A 20,271-nucleotide genomic window follows, 5' to 3' on the forward strand; every position below is an offset into this window, starting at 1 on the left:
TCTTTCATCACATTCCCAGTGGGTCAGAAGTTTATATATTACATATTACATGCTCAATTAGTATTTGATAGCATTGCCTTTAAATTGTTTAACTTGGGTCAAACATTTCGGGTAGCCTTCCACAAGCTCCCCACAATAAATTGGGTGAATTTTGGCCCATTTTTGGCCCATTCCTCCTGACAGAGCTGGTGTAACTGAGTCAGGGTTTGTAGGCCTCCTTGCTCGCACAAACTTTTTCAGTTCTGCCCACAACTTTTCTATAGGATTGAGGTCAGGGATGGTGTTCTTCGGCTTGCAAGCCTCCCCCCTTCTCCTCCAAACATAATGATGGTCATGATTGCCAAACAGTTCTATTTTTGTTTCATCAGACCAGAGGACATTTCTCCAAAAAGTACGATCTTTGTCCCCATGTGCAGTTGCAAACCGTAGTCTGACTTTTTTTGTGGCGGTTTTGGAGCCGTGGCTTCTTCCTTGCTGGGCGTTTTACTGTGGATATACCTGTTGTACCTATTTCCTCCAGCATCTTCACAAGGTCCTTTGCTGTTGTTCTGGTATTGATTTGCACTTTTCGCATACCTGAGCGGTATGACGGCTGTGTGGTCCCATGTTGTTTATACTTGTGTACTATTCTTTGTACAGATACATGTGGTACCTTCAGGCATTTGGAAATTGCTTTCAAGGATGAACCAGACTTGTGGAGATCTACAATGTTTTTTCCGAGGTCTTGGCTGATTTATTTTGATTTCCCCATCATGTCAAGCTGAGTTTGAAAGTAGTCCTTGAAATACATCCACAGGTACACCTTCAATTGACTCAAATGATGTCAATTAACCTATCAGAAGCTTCTGAAACCGTGACATAATTCTCTGGAATTTTCCAAGCTGTTTAAAGACACAGTCAACGTAGTGTATGTAAACTTCTGACCACCTGGAATTGTGATACAGTGAAGTATAAGTGAAATAATCTGTCTGTAAACAATTTTTGGAAAAATTAGTTGTGTCATGCACAAAGTAGATGTTTTAACCGACTTGCCAAATTAACAATATATTTATGGAGTGGTTGAAAAACAAGTTTGAATGACTCCAACCTAGGTGTATGTAAACTTCCCACTTCAACTGTACATATAGAATTGTGAGATTTTTGAAATTGCAATACATATTATATTGGCACCTTTGTATCATGATAATATCATATTGTGATATTGGCCGGCTAGTAAAATATTATGAGATTATTAGTCTAGTGACAATTACATTAGTTTTAGCTACCTTTGACTGGAAGATGCAGCTTGGTCCTTTTCTCTCACCTTGCACCTGGCTACTGGGGAAATTTTGGACAACCTACAACCTAGCTGTTTTTACTTCGCTTATTGTGGTGATTTTGTCAGAAGGAACGTATCTGATTCTCCAATAATCAAACAGACAGATAAACTGTGGTTTATTCAGGTATTCATGACAGAAAAACAAACATTTTCATACAACTTCCTTGTTCATATCCAACACCCTGTTCTCGTATCATTTTTCAGTATTAGAAACAGACTTGGTCAGAAACAGAGTAACTATAAGTGTAGTCAACTGTAATTGTAGCTGACTGATTCTCATTACCCAGCCAAACAAATGTAGAATAACATTCGACACAAACCTAGGCTATAGGCTACGTAAAATAACCTGGTAGGCTTACTCTAGCAAGCAAACAAACAAAATCATTTGCATAGGCTATAGGCCGTACCTGTTTAAATACAAATAAATTGACCTGTTTGTTGTTTCAAACTGTCTGAATTCCTTAGACAGGATTTTCAGCCAGGTTGGTTTTGCGTTCGGCCTTGTTGGCATAAATGTGACGAAATTTGAATGAATAAAAGCAAGTATGCTTACCGGTAGCTCAAAAGTTGGAGCCAATTTTGTTACCATATTTACTTCATTTCTAGGTTGCGTGTACAGTTTCAGAATATAAACATTGCATGAGCTGAATTTAACGGCAACTTTGTGTAAGTAAATACAGTAGCCTACAACAAGCAGTGGCGATTTTAACATGAAAATATTGGTGGTGCAAAGCTCATATGCATCGAAAATGCATTGAATGCACTAATAACCAATCCCAGAAATGAGTTTTGAGCCATACACACAAATGTTATAAAATTTGGGTTATGATCCATTTATGTCTACTTCCCATATCCTTAGCTGTTATTGCACGGAAGACCACAGTAGTCTAACATACTTTTATAGAGTAAACTAGCTCGTATTCCGTCTGCAATATTGTGACTCTGCGTGAGTCTGCCTGCCTGTTACAAAGGGGCCCGTTTAACAATATGCAACGTTTCTATCGATATTCCCTCACTTCGTCTATTGCACAGTTCCAGTTCCATCAAATGTATTTCTAACTAACCCTTCTTCCACATGTGGTTCCATGGGTATAACAGTCTGCCATCAAACATCAGCAATAAGCCATGTAGCCTATGGTTCAATATGCTTTGTGTCGTAGCCACGACAGAAAAAGATAGATAGTCAAGCAAACTTTACTAGGCATGTTGTCAACCATCACATGAGTAAAGTAAGTAACAACTGGTTTCCGTTTCCTGTGTAACATCAATATGATCAACGTCAATATTGCTACATGTTCTCTTTGCCTTTTTTGTAAAAAAAAAAAAAGTTAAAAAAAAAGACTCCACCTAACTTTGGCTTGTTAAGTCCATGTCTGCAGTGGACAGAAATGTGAACTGAATGTTTGTTTACTGTCTCTGACTGTCCATTATTTTCTTAAATATATATTTTTTACCTTCATACAAATTCTTTCAGGTGTATAGGTCTTCTGTGGGGAGTGTTGATTACATCAGGAGGTGCTTGACCTGAGATGTTTGGATCTTCTTGTTGAGGTACAACGCTCACCTCTAGGCTGTGTTCAGCACCCTGCTGGCTCTGTGCCACAGGCTCCACAACAGTGCGGAAATCCTCCTCTATTTCTCTGCTCTTCCTCAGGTGTCTCCTGTTCCTCCTGAAGACTTGTGCCTGTTCTGTCTTCACCTTGTAGGACCTTTGCTCCACAGGTCTGACTACTGTGGCCCTCTGCCACCGCTGTTTCTGTCCTGTGAGTGGCTGAACTCTCACCCTGTCATCTCGTTGCAGCTCTGTGAGATCCTTAGCAGAGGTGTCGTAGTTCTTTGTCGGTTTCTGTTGTCTGTCTTTGAACTTCTCCAGCTGACAGTTTGCCATCCCCGGTCTCAGAAGATTTTCACTCATTATAAGTAGTGTTGTTGTACGCATGTATACTGTAGCTAAGAAAGTACTGCTAAGTGTAGGTTGTGTAATGAGCTGTTAGTAGTGTTCACCACCCTAATAATTTGGTCCCTTTTTCCATCTTAATTTTGCCTACTGTTCTGACTTGGTGGTGCACATGTAGTCTATAGCCTGTTTTAGAGAAATGTAATCATTGAATATTGTAAGAGCTTTCATTGTCTGCTTATACGCACCCTTTATTTATCGTACGCTTCTGACTTGGTGTACAGGGAGAACACTAAGAACGACCCATGTTCTGAATTATGTCGCTGTTCATTTCAAAAGTGCTGAACAAATAGTTATATTGACTACGTCTGTCCTACTCTGTCTTAATCGAAATGACGGATTGCCTCTTATCCGCTTGTCGTCCCCTTATGCCATAGTTTGTACATCTCAATAGTCAGTAGAAACCACATTTGTTTAAGCAAGTCAGCCATATCAGCTATGTTTTTTTAAATGGCAGGAAATGAGGCTGAATGAACTGTTTTGCTACCAGACAAGGCTCTGATAATAGCCAGGTGTAGCAGTGGTAAGGCGTTGGGCCCTAACAGTTTGTGGGCACCGTTTGTCACCGTTATAGTGCAATTCATGTATTGTTAAGTGTTGTGTAGTGGCTTTGCTGGCGTGCATCTAAAGAGGATTTTGATTTTTTTGCCCTACCAAGATTTACATGCTAAAATCGCCACTGCGTTAGACAGTACATTGTAGCTAGACTACTTTTGATCTATACATTACTCTTCGCAAAATACAAGACAGACCAGGAATTGACACACTGTCTGACATAAAACAATGGTCTCAATTTTAAATGACTTTAGTCCACCTCTGCCTTCATTTATCAGAATGTTGGGAATCAATCAAGTTTGTGTCTGCAGATGCGTGCATGCGTACGTGCAAGTGCGTTCGTGTGAGGTCAATATTGTCAATCTATAAATGTTAATTATTCTGCCGGTTTCTGATGATACAATTCTATAAAGTGGTTTAATTGTTGATCTAATCAATGTACCTGTTTGATGACGGCCTTGTGACATACAGCCTGTCTCGTTGTGTAGGCCTACACCACTGCTATAAAGCCATCTTGACTTTAAATCATAGAGAGTCACACCCATGTCATCACCAACCCCCCCCCTTCTATCCTTTGTGACCATTGACCCCATAGAAGACAAGTCATTTCTTTCTATAGCCCAGTCAGGAAAGTGACATTTCCTGATCGCTGAGCTCAGCCAGGTCCCAGATCCCCATTGTTCTTCAGACGAAACCTTGCAGTCTACTTATCCTCCCTCCTCCCCCTTCGGTCCTTACAGTTAATTATTTGGAACAGGGTCTATGTGAGCGGTGTGATTGGGTCCTGGCTGAGCTTGAGACTTGGACAAAAGGCCATGGGGATTTATTTCAGAAAGTAGAGAGAAGGCAATCTGAAGAATCCCTCCAACCTTTCTTTGAACGAGAGGGAAAAGGAGGGAACGAGAGAACGAGGGAGGGAGATAGAAACAAGTCTGTTTGAAGGCTTTCTCACGCTTGTGCATTTGTCTTTTCTAGCATGTCTCAATTATGAACTGTAGAGTTAGTTAGTTAGGGATGTACTGTAAAATAGTGCCGTGAAGTGCTTTGTGATGGCAACAGTAGTGGCTGCTGATTGGCAAGTTGGTTGCAGTTGACAACAAAGCAGCATGACAGAAATATGCCACGTTTTTGAACTACCTGTAGTTTCTTTGAGAAGATACATAAAGTGATCTGTGTATTTGAACAACAGCTTAAATACACCCATTTCACATTTACATGTCAAAAACTGAATGATTGCTGCTGCTCATGCTGACACTGTTTTTAACAGATCAGATTATACTATTTAGAACAAGCAGCCAGCTCACAAACGAAGGAGTCCAACAGGGTCACTGGTTACCACAGCTTCAAAGTTATAAAGCCTGCCTATTTCTACAATTTATCTTCTTAAAATGTGATTTTAAACCTAACCTTAACCTTGACATAAACCACCATGTTAACCTTATGCCTAACTTAATTAAAACATATTTTTTTTTTACATTATAAGGCATTTTTTATTTGTGACTGTGGTAACTAGTGGAAACCAGGGAGGTCGCAACAAGCATGCAGATGTAATAAGTGAAAATGTATCTAACTGGGGATAGCTAGCTAACATAATGTCACAATGCCAAGAGTGTGTGAAGCTGTCATCAAGGCAAAGGGTGGCTACTTTGAAGAATAACTTTTTGGTTACGACATGATTCCATATGTGTTATTTCATAGTTTTCATATGTGTTATTTCATAGTTTTTATTCTACAATGTAGAAAATAGTATAAATAAAGAAAAACACTTGAATGAGTAGGTGTCAAAACTTTTGACTGGTACTGTAGTTGCCCAGTTTTTCATGGCCCAGGCTTTCACGACTGTTATGATTATTTATTTACAAGTGAATTACAATTAGCGTTTTGTACCTGATAGAGCAGATCCAGTCTAACATGCAGAAAGTAAGCCGTCCTGGCACGAGAGACACATTGGGGGAGGGAGACTAGAGTAGACCCAGAAGCTATGACTGAATGCACATTTGAGCACCCCATGACGCTCTATTTACTTTGTGCTGTGATATTTCATGCTGCAGTTCCCCCTCATGGCAAATAGCTGGCAAAATCATCCAAGCAATGTTGGCAAGGCCTATGCAGTGATGGAGCTGCAGCTGCTGGAAGTCACTGAGGGGCAGAGTAGTATGTAACTGAGCAGCAATATATTTTTGAAACAGGAAAATTCACACTTTTATGATATAAAATAAATAAAAAATCAATCACACATTAATTCTTTTTTTTTTACCAACCCCTAACGTCCTAATGGGCGGGCCGCCATGGGATGGCAAATGACACTAAACCTTTTTTTAGTGTTGACTTTGTTCTTAATTGCAGTGTTATGTTGTACTGCTACCTTTTCATGTGTTGCTGCCATGCTATGTTGTTGTCTTACTGTAGGTCTCTCTTTATGTAGTGTTATGGTGTCTCTCTTGTCGTGATGTGTGTTATTTCATATCTTTAAAAAAAAATGGTAGCACAGCTCCCGTTCCCGCAGGAGGCCTTTTGCCTTCTGGTAGACCGTCATTGTAAATAAAATAAAAAAATACCTATTGAGATACTGGAGCTTGCTAGATTGTCTAATGACTTGTATAACAGCAATGGTTGTTTGGAGTCTATCATTTTTAACCTTGAACCTTTATGCTAATAGTTTCCCCCCTCCATTATCCTTCTTGGTCATCTTCAACGGTGTCATGTTTCCAGCTAGACATTTCTTTGGCTTCTCACCCCTTAGTGGTCAGACATTTCCTTTCCTTTTATTTTACTAATGTCATGTGGCAAGTTTAGAAGTCATTCAAGTACAAGAATGTGCAAGATGACTAAGATGGTTGTTACTAGTTACCACACCCACAAAGTCAGAATTGGCTTTATCGTAAACATTAATGAATACAGAAATTAGCTTTTTGTTCTTAAGGTTAAGCATAACGTTGTTCTTAAGGTTAAGCATAACGTTAACAGTGTGGTTAAAGTTTAAAATCTGATTTTAAGGGGGTTATGACTTTGTGGATGTGGTAACTTGTGATGACCCAAGAAGATGCACATTGAACTCAAGCCTCCAGTATCTACTGTCATCCTTTATGGTTTCTCATACAGTTGCATTGTCTGTAAGTAACTGCTACTGAATTATATTTTGTTGTTTCATGACCAGATCATTGCTATGTTGCTACATTTTGTGAAACTTCTATGGTAGCTAGCTACTGGTGGAATGGTGCTAGGTTTCCTCTATTAGACTCGATATACTGCATTGTATGCTGTCTCTTTCCTTTGTATCATTACTTTGGGGTTTGAATTGTGTAATCCCTCTACAAATAATACATTCTGAGTTATTTTTTAAATTTCTTTTTAAAACTTCTTATAAATCACAATTTTTTTGGGGGGGTAATCACAATTTTTTTGGGGGGAGCAATCCCAAGTGTGGCGCTGCCCCTAACGCCCTAATGGGTGGGCCACCGCCACCGGATGGCAAATGACACAACCTTTTTTGAGTGTTTACTTTTTACATGATCATTTTCTTATTTACTGTGTTATGTTGTGCTGGTACCTATTGAGATACTGGAGCTAGCTAGATTGTCTAATAACTTGTATAACAGCAACAGTTGTTTGGTGTTTTATATATTTTTACTTTTAGTTACAGTAGGCTAATAGTTTCCCACCCTCCATTATTAGTTTCCAGCTAAATATTTATTTGGCTTCTCACCCCCTCGTGGTATGATGGTTCTTTCCTTGTTATCATTACTTTGGGGCTTGAATTGTGTAATCCCTCTGTATAAGCACATAATGTTCTTAATTCGGAGTTATTTTTGATTAAGTATTTATTTTTCCTCGTAGTTTCATCTTGTATCATTAAAGGGGACAAAGATGATCACGATCTTGACTCCTGAATTATGATAAGGCATTTAGCTGTCTGTTAACTCATACCGTAGCATAATACGATGGAATAGTGAAAAGACAGAATAGTGAAAACGGAATAGTGAAAAGACAGCAGAAGGAACCTTCGTCTCCCTCGTCAAGACTCCGTGCAACTCACCAAGCCCATGTCAGACACCCATCCATGCCTGATGTGGAACCTATTCCAGATGATGAACCACTGACATCACCAGCACAAAAGGGAGACACTGCCCAGAACCATGGAGCAGTAGACCAACGCAACGACCCCCGCAACACTTCCACAGCAAAAACCGAATCAATCCGAACATTCTAAATCCTCAAATCACAACCAGACAAGAAATTAACCAAGTTTTATACATGTCACCCCCCCCCCCCATTTACAAATGTATACATACAAACAACAACTTACCGTGACTACATCTCATCTGCCCAGACCCGCATGCTAACATCTCCTTCCCTAGCATCTGCATTGTTGTTTGCCACTTGGTCTTAAATTGTACTATTTTGTTTTTCTCGGACGCCCATGCTATTTCAATATTTAAATAATAAATGATTTTTCCATTGTGTTAATGATGGCGGATTGACTGATTTCCAAGTTTTTTGTATATGTTTTTTTCAAGATGAGTGATATGAAGAGAATCGTCCAGCCCATTGCGTATGTCACTACAACCCCATATGCCATGTCTTGAAATATGCAGAATAAAAGTAGGCTTACATTATACTTCTTACAGTCATAATAAATTATAATAAATTCTATACATTAGTTTATACTGGATTAAGCGTACATTTTCGTTAACTGTCATTTTCTTAGTTATGCTCCTCTACGTTCCCTCCATCTTGTGAAAACATCAGTTATTTTTACGTCTTGGTTCCAATAGTTTATATATATTTTTTAAGAGATTGTCAGTAGATAGGCTCTCTGCAAGGTTTTGTATATGAACACTTGTGATAGGTAACTTTTACGTTCCACAATCTACATTGGTCAGTCCTAAATTGCTATTGTCATGGAAATAAATGTATTGACTATTACCAAGTCATTTACGTTTTCTATGCGTTTAGTATTCCATGTGGAACAGTTTATCTGTGAATTCTGGTTGAAAAAGCTAGCCTTTGCTCTCCTGACTGACTGTGTGTATTGCATCCTGACTTCCCTGAACAGTTGCATATCGTGGGGACTATTCGATGCTATTGCAGTCCGCCACAGGATGTTTTTGTGCTTGTCTTAGGGCAGTGAACCAAGGGCTATATCTGTTCTTGGTTCTGCATTTTTTGAACGGGGCATGCTTATCTAAGATGGTGAGGAAATTACTTTTTAAAGAATGACCAGGCATGCTTGACTGACGGGATGAGGTCAATATCCTTCCAGGATACCCGGGCCAGGTCGATTAGAAAGGCCTGCTCGCAGAAGTGTTTTCATTACATTACATTACATTTACATTTAAGTCATTTAGCAGACGCTCTTATCCAGAGCGACTTACAAATTGGTGCTTTCACCTTATGACATCCAGTGGAACAGCCACTTTACAATAGTGCATCTAGGTCTTTTAAGGGGGGGTGAGAAGGATTACTTTATCCTATCCTAGGTATTCCTTAAAGAGGTGGGGTTTCAGGTGTCTCCGGAAGGTGGTGATTGACTCCGCTGTCCTGGCGTCGTGAGGGAGTTTGTTCCACCATTGGGGGGCCAGAGCAGCGAACAGTTTTGACTGGGCTGCGTCGGGAGCGTTTGACAGTGATGTGGGGTGGTCGTTTGACCGCAGGCCCATAGCGGATACAGGCAATGAGGCAGTGATCGCTGAGATCCTGATTGAAAACAGCGGAGGTGTATTTGGAGGGCAGGTTGGTCAGGATAATGTCTATGAGGGTGCCCATGTTTACAGATTTAGGGTTGTACCTGGTGGGTTCCTTGATGATTTGTGTGAGATTGAGGGCATCTAGCTTAGATTGTAGGACTGCCGGAGTGTTAAGCATATCCCAGTTTAGGTCACCTAACAGACCAATATCCGACGCTAGATGTGGGGCGATCAATCCCAACAATGCTACTAAAGTAACCCCTGCTACTACTAACATGGCCCATGCCTATAGCCTCCTTCAATTACGGTCCCTACAGCGACTGCCGTGAGAATTACTCCTGCATGTAATCTGTCAAGTGTTCGCTGGCTGTTAGAAATTGGGAAAGAGATTCATGTGTTGGCAGAATATCCAACCTAACAAAACTCCGAATCACAGGCTTCTTGAAAGTTGACCATAGTGTCTGAAATGCCACCACTATCTCCTCTACTCTCACCATGATCTGGGTATGCGTAATGTTCAATTTAACTTAATGAACTCCCTATATGGTGCACAGTTAGCTCCCTCTCCTATGAGCTATCTCCTGTAACAATATACAGTCTCTGGGGAAGATACTTCTCTATCACCACGACCTTAATTCATCAGCCCCCACAGATCTTCACTGCAGTCACGTTCCATCCCACATAACAGCCCTATGTAAACATTCAAACACCTCGCCTCCTGCTACAGATACATTTGCACATATATCATTCCATCTAACCCATAACGCACTAGTGACATATTGACTTGAAAAGGAAAGAGAGAAAAAAATACATGTGTAATAACTTCACACCACCCATTGATGCGAATAAAACTAGGGGGAAAAAATGCCCATGTTATGCTGGTCTCCATGCCCTCTCCTTCATTTTCATCCTTGGGTGTTATCGAAAACACAGACTATGAGCCTTGTATGCAATTAATTGTACCGTAACATCCAGCCATCGCTATGTATTGATCCAATTTAACATTATAATTCTGATTACATGGTAAAACAAAAGAGAAAAAAATATATACCGTTGAAGTCGGATGTTTACATACACTTAGGTTGTAGTCACTAAAACTCGTTTTTCAACCACTCCATACATTTCTTGTTAACAAACTATAGTTTTTGCAAGTCGATTAGGACATCCACTTTGTGCATGACACAAGTCATTTTTCCAAAAATTGTTTACAGACAGATTATTTCACTTATAATTCACTGTATCACAATTCCAGTGGGTCAGAAGTTTACATACAATAAGTTAACTGTGCCTGTAAACAGCTTGGAAAATTCCGGAAAATAATGTTATGGCTTTAGAAGCTTCTGATAGGCTAATTGACATCATTTGAGTCAATTGGAGGTGTACCTGTGGATGTATTTCAAGGTCTATCTTCAAACTCAGTGCCTCTTTGCTTGATATCATGGAAAAATCAAAAGAAATCAACCAAGACTCAGAAAAGTCTGGTTCATCCTTGGGAGCAATTTCCAAACACCTGAATGGGACCACACAGATGTCATGCCGCTTAGGAAGGAGACGCGTTCTGTCTCCTAGAGATGAAGTACTTTAGTGCGAAAAGTGCAAATCTATCCCAGAACAACAGAAAATGACCTTGTGAAGATGCTGGAGGAAACAAGTACAAAAGTATCTATATCCACAGTAAAACGAGTCCGGCCGCTCAGCAGGGAAGAAGCCACGGCTCCAAAACTGCCATAAAAAAGCCAGAGTACGGTACATGGGAACAAAGATCATACTTTTTGGAGAAATGTCCTCTGGTCTGATGAAACAAAAATAGAACTGTTTAGCCATTATGAACATTGTTATGTTTGGAGGAAAAATGGGGAGGCTTGCAAGCCGAAGAACACCATTCCAACCGTGAAGCACGGCGGTGGCAGCATCACGTTGTGGGGGTGCTTTGCTGCAGGATGGACTGGTGCACTTAACAAAGTGGATGGCATCATGAGGCTGGAAAAATATGTGGATATATTGAAGCAACATCTCAAGACATCAGTCTTGTTAAAGCTTGGTCATCAGACCAAGTTAAAGCTTGGTCGCAAATGGGTTCCAAATGGACAAGGACCCCAAGCATACTTCCAAAGTTGTGGCAAAATTGCTTAAGGACAACAAAGTCAAAGTATTGGAGTGGCCATCGCAAAGCCCTGACCTCAATCCTATAGAAAATTTGTGGGCAGAACTGAAAAAGTGTGTGCGAGCAAGGAGGCCTACAATCCTGACTCAGTTACACCAACTCTGTCAGGAGGAATGGGCCAAAATTCACCCAAATTATTGTGGGAAGCTTGTTGAAGGCTACCCGAAATGTTTGACCCAAGTTAAACAATTTTAAAGGCAATGGTACCAAATACTAATTGAGTCTATGTAAACTTCTGACCTACTGGGAATGTGATGAAAGAAATAAAAGCTGAAATAAATCTCTCTAATATTATATTCACATTCTTAAAATAAACTGGTGATCCTAACTGACATTACTAAAATTTTAGAAAGCCCTGCCTCCAGCTGTTTGCATAGAAATTCTAGGGACAGTAAGGAGGCCTGCGTCTTGTGACTGTTGCGTACGTGTAGGTATGTACAGCAGGACCAAATTGGAAAGATAGGTAGGAGCAAGCCCATTTAATGCTTTGTAGGTTAGCAGTAAAACATTGAAATCAGCCCTTGCCTTAACAGGAAGCCAGTGTGGAGAGGCTAGCACTGGAGTAATATGATCAAATTTTTTGGTTGTAGTTTAAGATTCTAGCAGCCGTGGTTAGCACTAACTGAAGTTTATTTAGTGCTTTATCCGGGTAGCCGGAAAGTAGAGCATTGCGGTTGTCTAACCTAGAAATGCCAAAAGCACGGATACAATGTTCTGCATCATTTTTGGACATAAAGTTTCAGATTTCTGAAATGTTACGTAGATGGAAAAAAGCTGTCTTTGAAACAGTCTTGATATGTTTGTCAAAAGAGACATCAGGGTCCAGAGTAACGTCGAGGTTCTTCACAGTTTTATTTGAGACGACTGTACACTCTGTTTCTTGAGACCTACAACTAGCATCTCCATTTTGTCCGAGTTTAAAAGTAGAACATTTTCCGCCATCCACGTCCTTATTTATTAAACACAGGCTTCCAGGGAGGGCAATTATGGGGCTTCACCATGTTTCATCAAAATGTAAAGCTGTGTGTCATCTGCATAGCAGTGAAAATTAACATTATGTTTCCGAATGACATCACCAAGAGGTAAAATATATAGTGAAAACAATAGTGGTCCTAAAACGGAACCTTGAGGAACACCAACATTTACAGTTGATTTGTCAGAAGACAAACCATCTACAGAGACAAACTGATATCCTTCCGACAGATAAGATCTAAAACAGACCAGAACTTGTCCGTATAGACCAATTTGGGTTTCCAATCTCTCCAAAAGAATGTGGTGATCGATGGTATCAAAAGCAGCACTGAGGATAGATGCAGAACCTCAGTCTGACACCATTAAAAGGTCATTTACCACCTTCACAAATACTCAGTGCTATGATGGGGTCTAAAACCAGACTGAAGCGTTTCGTATACATTCTTTGTCTTCAGGAAGGTAGTGCAACAGCGTTTTCAATTTTTTTCGAGAGGAATGGGAGATTTGATCTAGGCCGATATATTTTATATTTTCTGGGTCAAGGTTAGGCTCTTTCAAGCGACGCTTTATTACTGCCACTTTTAGTGAGTTTGGTACACATCCGGTGGATAGGGAGCCGTTTATTATGTTCAACATAGGAGGACCAAGCACAGGAAGCAGCTCTTTCAGTAGTTTAGTTGGAATAGGTTCCAGCCAGTATGCAGCTTGAAGGTTTAGAGGCCATGACTATTTTCATCAGTGTCAAGAGATGTAGCATTAAAACAGGTCTTGGCAGTGTTGTAAAGACAACTGAGCTTTGGAAAAATATGTAGATTCAAAGAGGAGTATGTAATTTGCTTTCTAATGATCATGATCTTTTCGTCAAAGAAAGTCATGAATTTATCACTGCTGAAGTGAAAAGCCATCCTCTCTTGGGGAATGCTGCTTTTTAGTTGGCTTTGCGACAGCATCAAAAATACATTTTCGATTGTTCTTATTTTCCTCAATTAAGTTGGAAAAATAGGATGATCGAGCAGCAGTGAAGGCTATTCCATACGGCACGGTACTGTCCTTCCAAGCTAGTCGGAAGACTTCCAGTTTGGTGTAGCGCCATTTCTGTTCCAATTTTCTGGAAGCTTGCTTCAGAGCTCGGGTATTTTCAGTATACCAGGGAGCTAGTTTATTATGACAATTGTTTTTTGTTTTTAGTAAGCGACTGCATCTAGGGTACGACGTAAGGGTAAATTGAGTTCCTCAGTTAGGTGGTTAACTGATTTTTGTACTCTGACATCCTGGGGTAGGTGGAGGGAGTCTGGAAGGGCATCTTGGAATCTTTAGGTTGTCCGAGAATTCATAGTACGGCTTTTGAGGATCCTTGGTTGGGGTCTGAGCAGATTATTTATTGCGATTGTGTAATGTAATAAAATGGTGGTTCGATAGTCCAGGATTATGAGGAAAAACATCAAGATTCACAATATTTATTCCACAGGACAAAACTAGGTCCAGAGTATGACTGTGGCAGTGAGTAGGTCCAGAGACATGTTGGACAAAACCCACTGAGTCGATGATGGCTCCGAAAGGCTTTTGGAGTGAGTTTGTGGACTTTTCCATGTGAATATTAAAGTCACCAAAAACGTTAATATTATCTGCCATGACTACAAGGTCCGATAGGAATTCAGGGAACTCAGTGAGGAACGCTGTATATGGCCCAGGAGGCCTGTAAACAGTAGCTATAAAAAGTGATTGAGTAGGCTGCATAGATTTCAAGACTAGAGGCTCAAAAGAGGAAAATGCTGTCGGTTTTTTTGTAAATTGAAATTTGCTAACGGAAATGTTAGCAACACCTCCGCCTTTGCGGGATGCACGGGGACATGGTCACTAGCGTAACCAGGGGGAGAAACCCTTGCCTAACGATTGCGTCTGAAGCTTGGCTTGCAGCACGGCTATCCTCGCCATAAGGTGAATGTTCTCCTGTAACGTAAACTCACTCACTTTTGTACATCGCCTTGGTCCGTACAATTGACCTTATGTTAGCGGCCAAAAAACGTAATACTTCCAGATCAACTGTAATGTCAATACCATTGTAAAGCACAGCTTCTCCCCTTTCCAACAAAATCCACGATGAGACGTCCACGCTGCCCGTTTCTGCATGATTCAAGAAGGCAATGAGCTCCGTCAGGTCTTTTTAAAAATGGCGGGTGAGGAAGCTAAATCTATTGCGTGATCGTCAGGAGGAGAGATGTCGTGTGGGGAAACGGCTTTTTCTTTTTTTACTCGATCTGTCCAACTTATCACCTTATCGCCTCTAATGTGTAAATAAAACACTGTAAAGAGTTTATATAATGTGTCATTACATACCTATTTGAAGGTTTGTGTCGAATTTGGATTGAGTTTTTAGGGCGGAGCTAAAGTGATCTTCAGAAGTAAACAGCGGCTTTTGAGAGTCATGATCGCTTGCAGTGATTGACGCAAAAAATGACTAGGTATCCCCCTTACCCCGTCACTGTCCATTTCTTGTTTTTAAATGATGAGAGAAGTGCTACACCTGGTGGAGAGAGATTGTAAGACAGAAATAGTTTTATGCAAGCTTTATGCGTGCTGTACATTACGGTATAACACATCACAATGTAACGGAGGGTCAGTTTTTTCAACTTTTCTCCAATAGTACAGAGCCATTACAATGTCGATCAACGCTTGAATAGAAACATAATTCACATCCCAGATTTTGAAGTCAACACAGTCGCTACAATCCCATTAGTTTCCTTTGCGGCCTCGTTTGAATGTCGCAGTTGCGCACATTTGTACGGAATGGGATGAGTTTACGTTATATTATGAGTACAGAGACTGCAATTACAAGACATAATGTTAATGTTTACTACTTAGCTTCGGCTGGTGGAGGTCTTGACGAAACTACGTCCAGATAAAGCGTCTGGGGTGAAAAAGTTGAATGAAAAAATAAAATCTAAAACGGTAATTAAAAAGTAAAAATCGTAAAGTTGGCAGGTAGCAAAGTAAGGTTAGCAACAAACCGCACAGCAGCGTGTAAACAAGTCTACAAGTTATGACCGGAAATGATGCCAAACAATGTGATGTCACCAGCCACTTAACAAGCTTACAAACTGATCACCTTCCACCAAGCATCCAAGCTAACTGGCTAAAGTTGGCTAGCAATTTTAGCTAATGCTAAACACAAACAAGAGAATACATCTTCACTCTCCATTCTACTCACATCGCAGCGCTGGTTAGACTCTTTACATGTTTGTTAAAAATGTTGGTGACTAACACGGAACCCAAACCAGCTGCGCGCGTGCGCCATCACACGCTATCGTGCATAAATTTATTTCGCCCCCCCCCCCACACCAAACGCAATCATGACACGCAGGTTAAAATATCAAGACAAACTCTGAACCAATTACATTAATTTGGGGACAGGTCGAAAATCATTAAACATGTATGGCAATTTAGCTAGTTAGCTTGCACTTGCTAGCTAACGTCAATTTGTCCGATTTAGCTAGCTTGCTGTTGCTAGCTAATTTGTCCTGGGATATAAACATTGAGTTGTTATTTTACTGACAATTAATCCACACATAAAACGGCCAACCGAATCGTTTCTAGTCATCTCTCCTCCTTCCAGGCATTTTCATCGTTTAACTTATATATGGTGATCGCATCTAAACTTTCATTGTATTTATTACCACGACTACCGGCAAAACAGTTCGTCTTTCAGTCACCCACGTGGGTATAACCAATGAGGAGATGGCACGTGGGTACCTGCTTCTATAAACCAATGAGGAGATGGGAGAGGCAGGACTTTCAACGCGATCTGCGTCAGAAATAGGAATGAGTTCTATTTTAGCCCTTGGCATCGCAGACGTTCGTTGGCACGTGCGAGCAGTGTGGGTGCAATAATTGAATAACATTGGATCTCTAAATTTATTTTGCGAAGCTCGAGCACGCAACGTGTCCCGTCTGGTCAGCATGTAACTGTGCTGCCACAACAGTGGTAGGCTTGATTACCAACAACGACGAGACGGCCTACAGGGAGGAGGTGAGGGCCCTCGGAGTGTGGTGTCAGGAAAATAACCTCACACTCAACGTCAACAAAACTAAGGAGATGATTGTGGACTTCAGGAAACAGCAGAGGGAACACCCCCCTATCCACATCGATGGAACATTAGTGGAGAGGGTAATAAGTTTTAAGTTCCTCGGCGTACACATCACAGACAAACTGAATTGGTCCACCCACACAGACAGCATCGTGAAGAAGGCGCAGCAGCGCCTCTTCAACCTCAGGAGGCTGAAGAAATTCGGCTTGTCACCAAAAGCACTCACAAACTTCTACAGATGCACAATCGAGAGCATCCTGTCGGGCTGTATCACCGCCTGGTACGGCAACTGCTCTGCCCACAACCGTAAGGCTCTCCAGAGGGTAGTGAGGTCTGCACAACGCATCACCGGGGGCAAACTACCTGCCCTCCAGGACACCTACACCACCCGATGTTACAGGAAGGCCATAAAGATCATCAAGGACAACAACCACCCGAGTCACTGCCTGTTCACCCCGCTATCATCCAGAAGGCGAGGTCAGTACAGGTGCATCAAAGCTGGGACCGAGAGACTGAAAAACAGCTTCTATCTCAAGGCCATCAGACTGTTAAACAGCCACCACTAACATTGAGTGGCTGCTGCCAACACACTGACTCAACTCCAGCCACTTTAATAATGGGAATTGATGGGAAATGATGTAAAATATATCACTAGCCACTTTAAACAATGCTACCTAATATAATGTTTACATACCCTACATTATTCATCTCATATGTATACGTATATACTGTCTTCTATATCATCTACTGCATCCTTATGTAATACATGTATCACTAGCCACTTTAACTATGCCACTTTGTTTACATACTCATCTCAAATGTATATACTGCACTCCAGACCATCTACTGTATCTTGCCTATGCCGCTCTGTACCATCACTCATTCATATATCTTTATGTACATATTCTTTATCCCCTTACACTGTGTATAAGACAGTAGTTTTGGAATTGTTAGTTAGATTACTTGTTGGTTATTACTGCATTGTCGGAACTAGAAGCACAAGCATTTTGCTACACTCGCACTAACATCTGCTAACCATGTGTGTGTGACAAATAAAATTTGATTTGAATTATTCAAATTACGTTATTTCAATTACGTTTACTGACATCGGCCATTTTCAACTCGGCTTTGAGCATTAGTAAATGCATCAGTTATTCTGCACTCTGGTACATTCAAACCAGTGCTATGAAATCCGAACAAAATAGCCTGAGCATTTTACCAAGTATCCCATTTAACAATACCCATACTCAAATAGTGAGGTTAGTGCGATTACGCTGAAAGAACGCTAACATATAACACGCTGGTATATTCTGGTTTTATGTGATTGTGCCAAGTCATAATTGCTCCCTGAATTCTTTATTTGATTTGAATTCTTCGTTAAGCAAGGGAAATGTTGCCCAATATTATCCAGTTTGCTCAATTCTTCCCATATTAGAGCGGAATTGGTAAAATTATTATGCGCTTCTTTCAGCAACTCCGTGGCTTTTATTAAAATCCTATAGCTCCATATAATAGGGAGAAACGGGGCCGTTTGTCGACATATGAATAGTTATTATTCCCAAACCTCTCCCTACTGTGTCTAGGGTGTTTTAGATTTCTTCACTCCCGTCTATATTACACATCTTCTATTCACTATTCTAAGCTATGCTACGTACTTCACCGGATAATTAATTGGTCATGGCACTTAATACCTTGCATTATAACCTATACTATAACAACTGCAAATGTATTACTGGAGAATACGGATGACTTAATGTCCTATTCCAGTATTGCGCCTCAAATATCACTATTATTGGTAACCCATATTACCAAAATTATTCACACTTGTCTTCCTATTTCCACATAATCATTCATTTATTATCCTAATTTTCTGTTGTAACACTACTAATTTTCTGGTTTCCTTGTCTGTTTATTCCTTTAGCTTCCTGTGATATTCGTATTTATTCTTTGCTCCCTAGTTTCGTTGTATTGTGCTATTCACTTTATTAAAACCACTCTCTTTCTCTTGTTCTTAAATTTCTCCCTACTGGTCCAGGGCTAAATCTTCCTTAGCGGTTCTCTTTTTAACGTAGCTAACATTGAACCTGGTTGGTTAGTTACCTGCAGATTCATGCAGGGTAGTAACTTTATGAGTTGGGATTATGGTCAATTTTTTTGCTAGCTAGCTACATGTCTAAACAAAAGAGTCCACTATTTAAGTACCTATTTCAATAGAATGTTTATGATGTCACTGCGACAGCTGTCGATAGACGTAACTGGTAAATTTGCTTCGGCTATCTACTCCAATTTCAGAGCACTCTTGTCTGAGTGTGCCAGAGAGCAGAATGACTGATGAAGTACAGTGACACACACACACACACACACACACACACACACACACACACACACACACACACACACACACACACACACACACACACACACACACACACACACACACACACACACACACACACACACACGGTAGGATATTCAGATCAGAAAAAGCTTTATTGCCCTCACATGGTAGTATTTAATGAGGTCACCTCTATCTTCAACCAGGTAGTCAATCATGGAACGTAAAACCACTTCTCTTGTCTACTCTTTGGGGGAATTGCTTGGGTTCTGAAATGAGGTATTCCACACAAACCACATACCATACCTCTTGGGGATGTCATTCGAAAACATAATGTTAACTTTCACTGCAATGCGGATGACACACAGCTGTTCATTTCAATGAAACATGGTGAAGCCCCAAAATTGCCCTCGCTAGAAGCCTGTGTTTCAGACATAAGGATGGCTGCAAACGTTCTACTTTTAAACTCGGACAAAACAGAGATGCTTGTTCTAGGTCCCAAGAAACAAAGTGATCTTCTGTTGAATATGACAATTAATCTTGATGGTTGTACAGTCGTCTCAAATAAAACTGAAGGACCTCGGCGTTACTCTGGACCCTAATCTCTCTTTTGACGAACATATCAAGACTGTTTCAAGCACAGCTTTTTTCCATCTACGTAACATTTCAGAAATCAGAAACTTTCTGTCCAAAAATGTGGCAGAAAAATTAATCCATGCTTTTGTTACTTCTAGGTTAGACTACTGCAATGCTCTTCTTTCCGGCTACCCGGATAAAGCACCAAATAAAGTTAGTGCTAAATACGGCTGCTTGAATCCTGAACTAGAACCAAAAAATGTGATCATATTACTCCAGTGCTAGCCTCCCTACACTGGCTTCCTGTTAAGGCAAGGGCTGATTTCAAGGTTTTACTGCTAACCTACAAAGCATTACATGGGCTTGTTCCTACCTAATCTTTCCGATTTGGTCTTACCGTACGTACCTACACGTACGCTACGGTCACAAGACGCAGGCCTCCTAATTGTCTATAGAATTTCAAAGCAAACAGCTGGAGGAAGGGCTTTCTCTATAGAGCTCAATATTTATGAAATGGTCTGCCTACCCATGTGAGAGACTTTACTGAAGACTCATCTCTTCAGTTGGTCATATGATTGAGTGTAGTCTGGCCTAGGAGTGTGAAGGTGAACAGAAAGGCTCT

Source organism: Oncorhynchus nerka, linkage group LG18, assembly GCF_034236695.1.
Source record: "Oncorhynchus nerka isolate Pitt River linkage group LG18, Oner_Uvic_2.0, whole genome shotgun sequence".
Lineage (NCBI taxonomy): Eukaryota > Metazoa > Chordata > Actinopteri > Salmoniformes > Salmonidae > Oncorhynchus > Oncorhynchus nerka.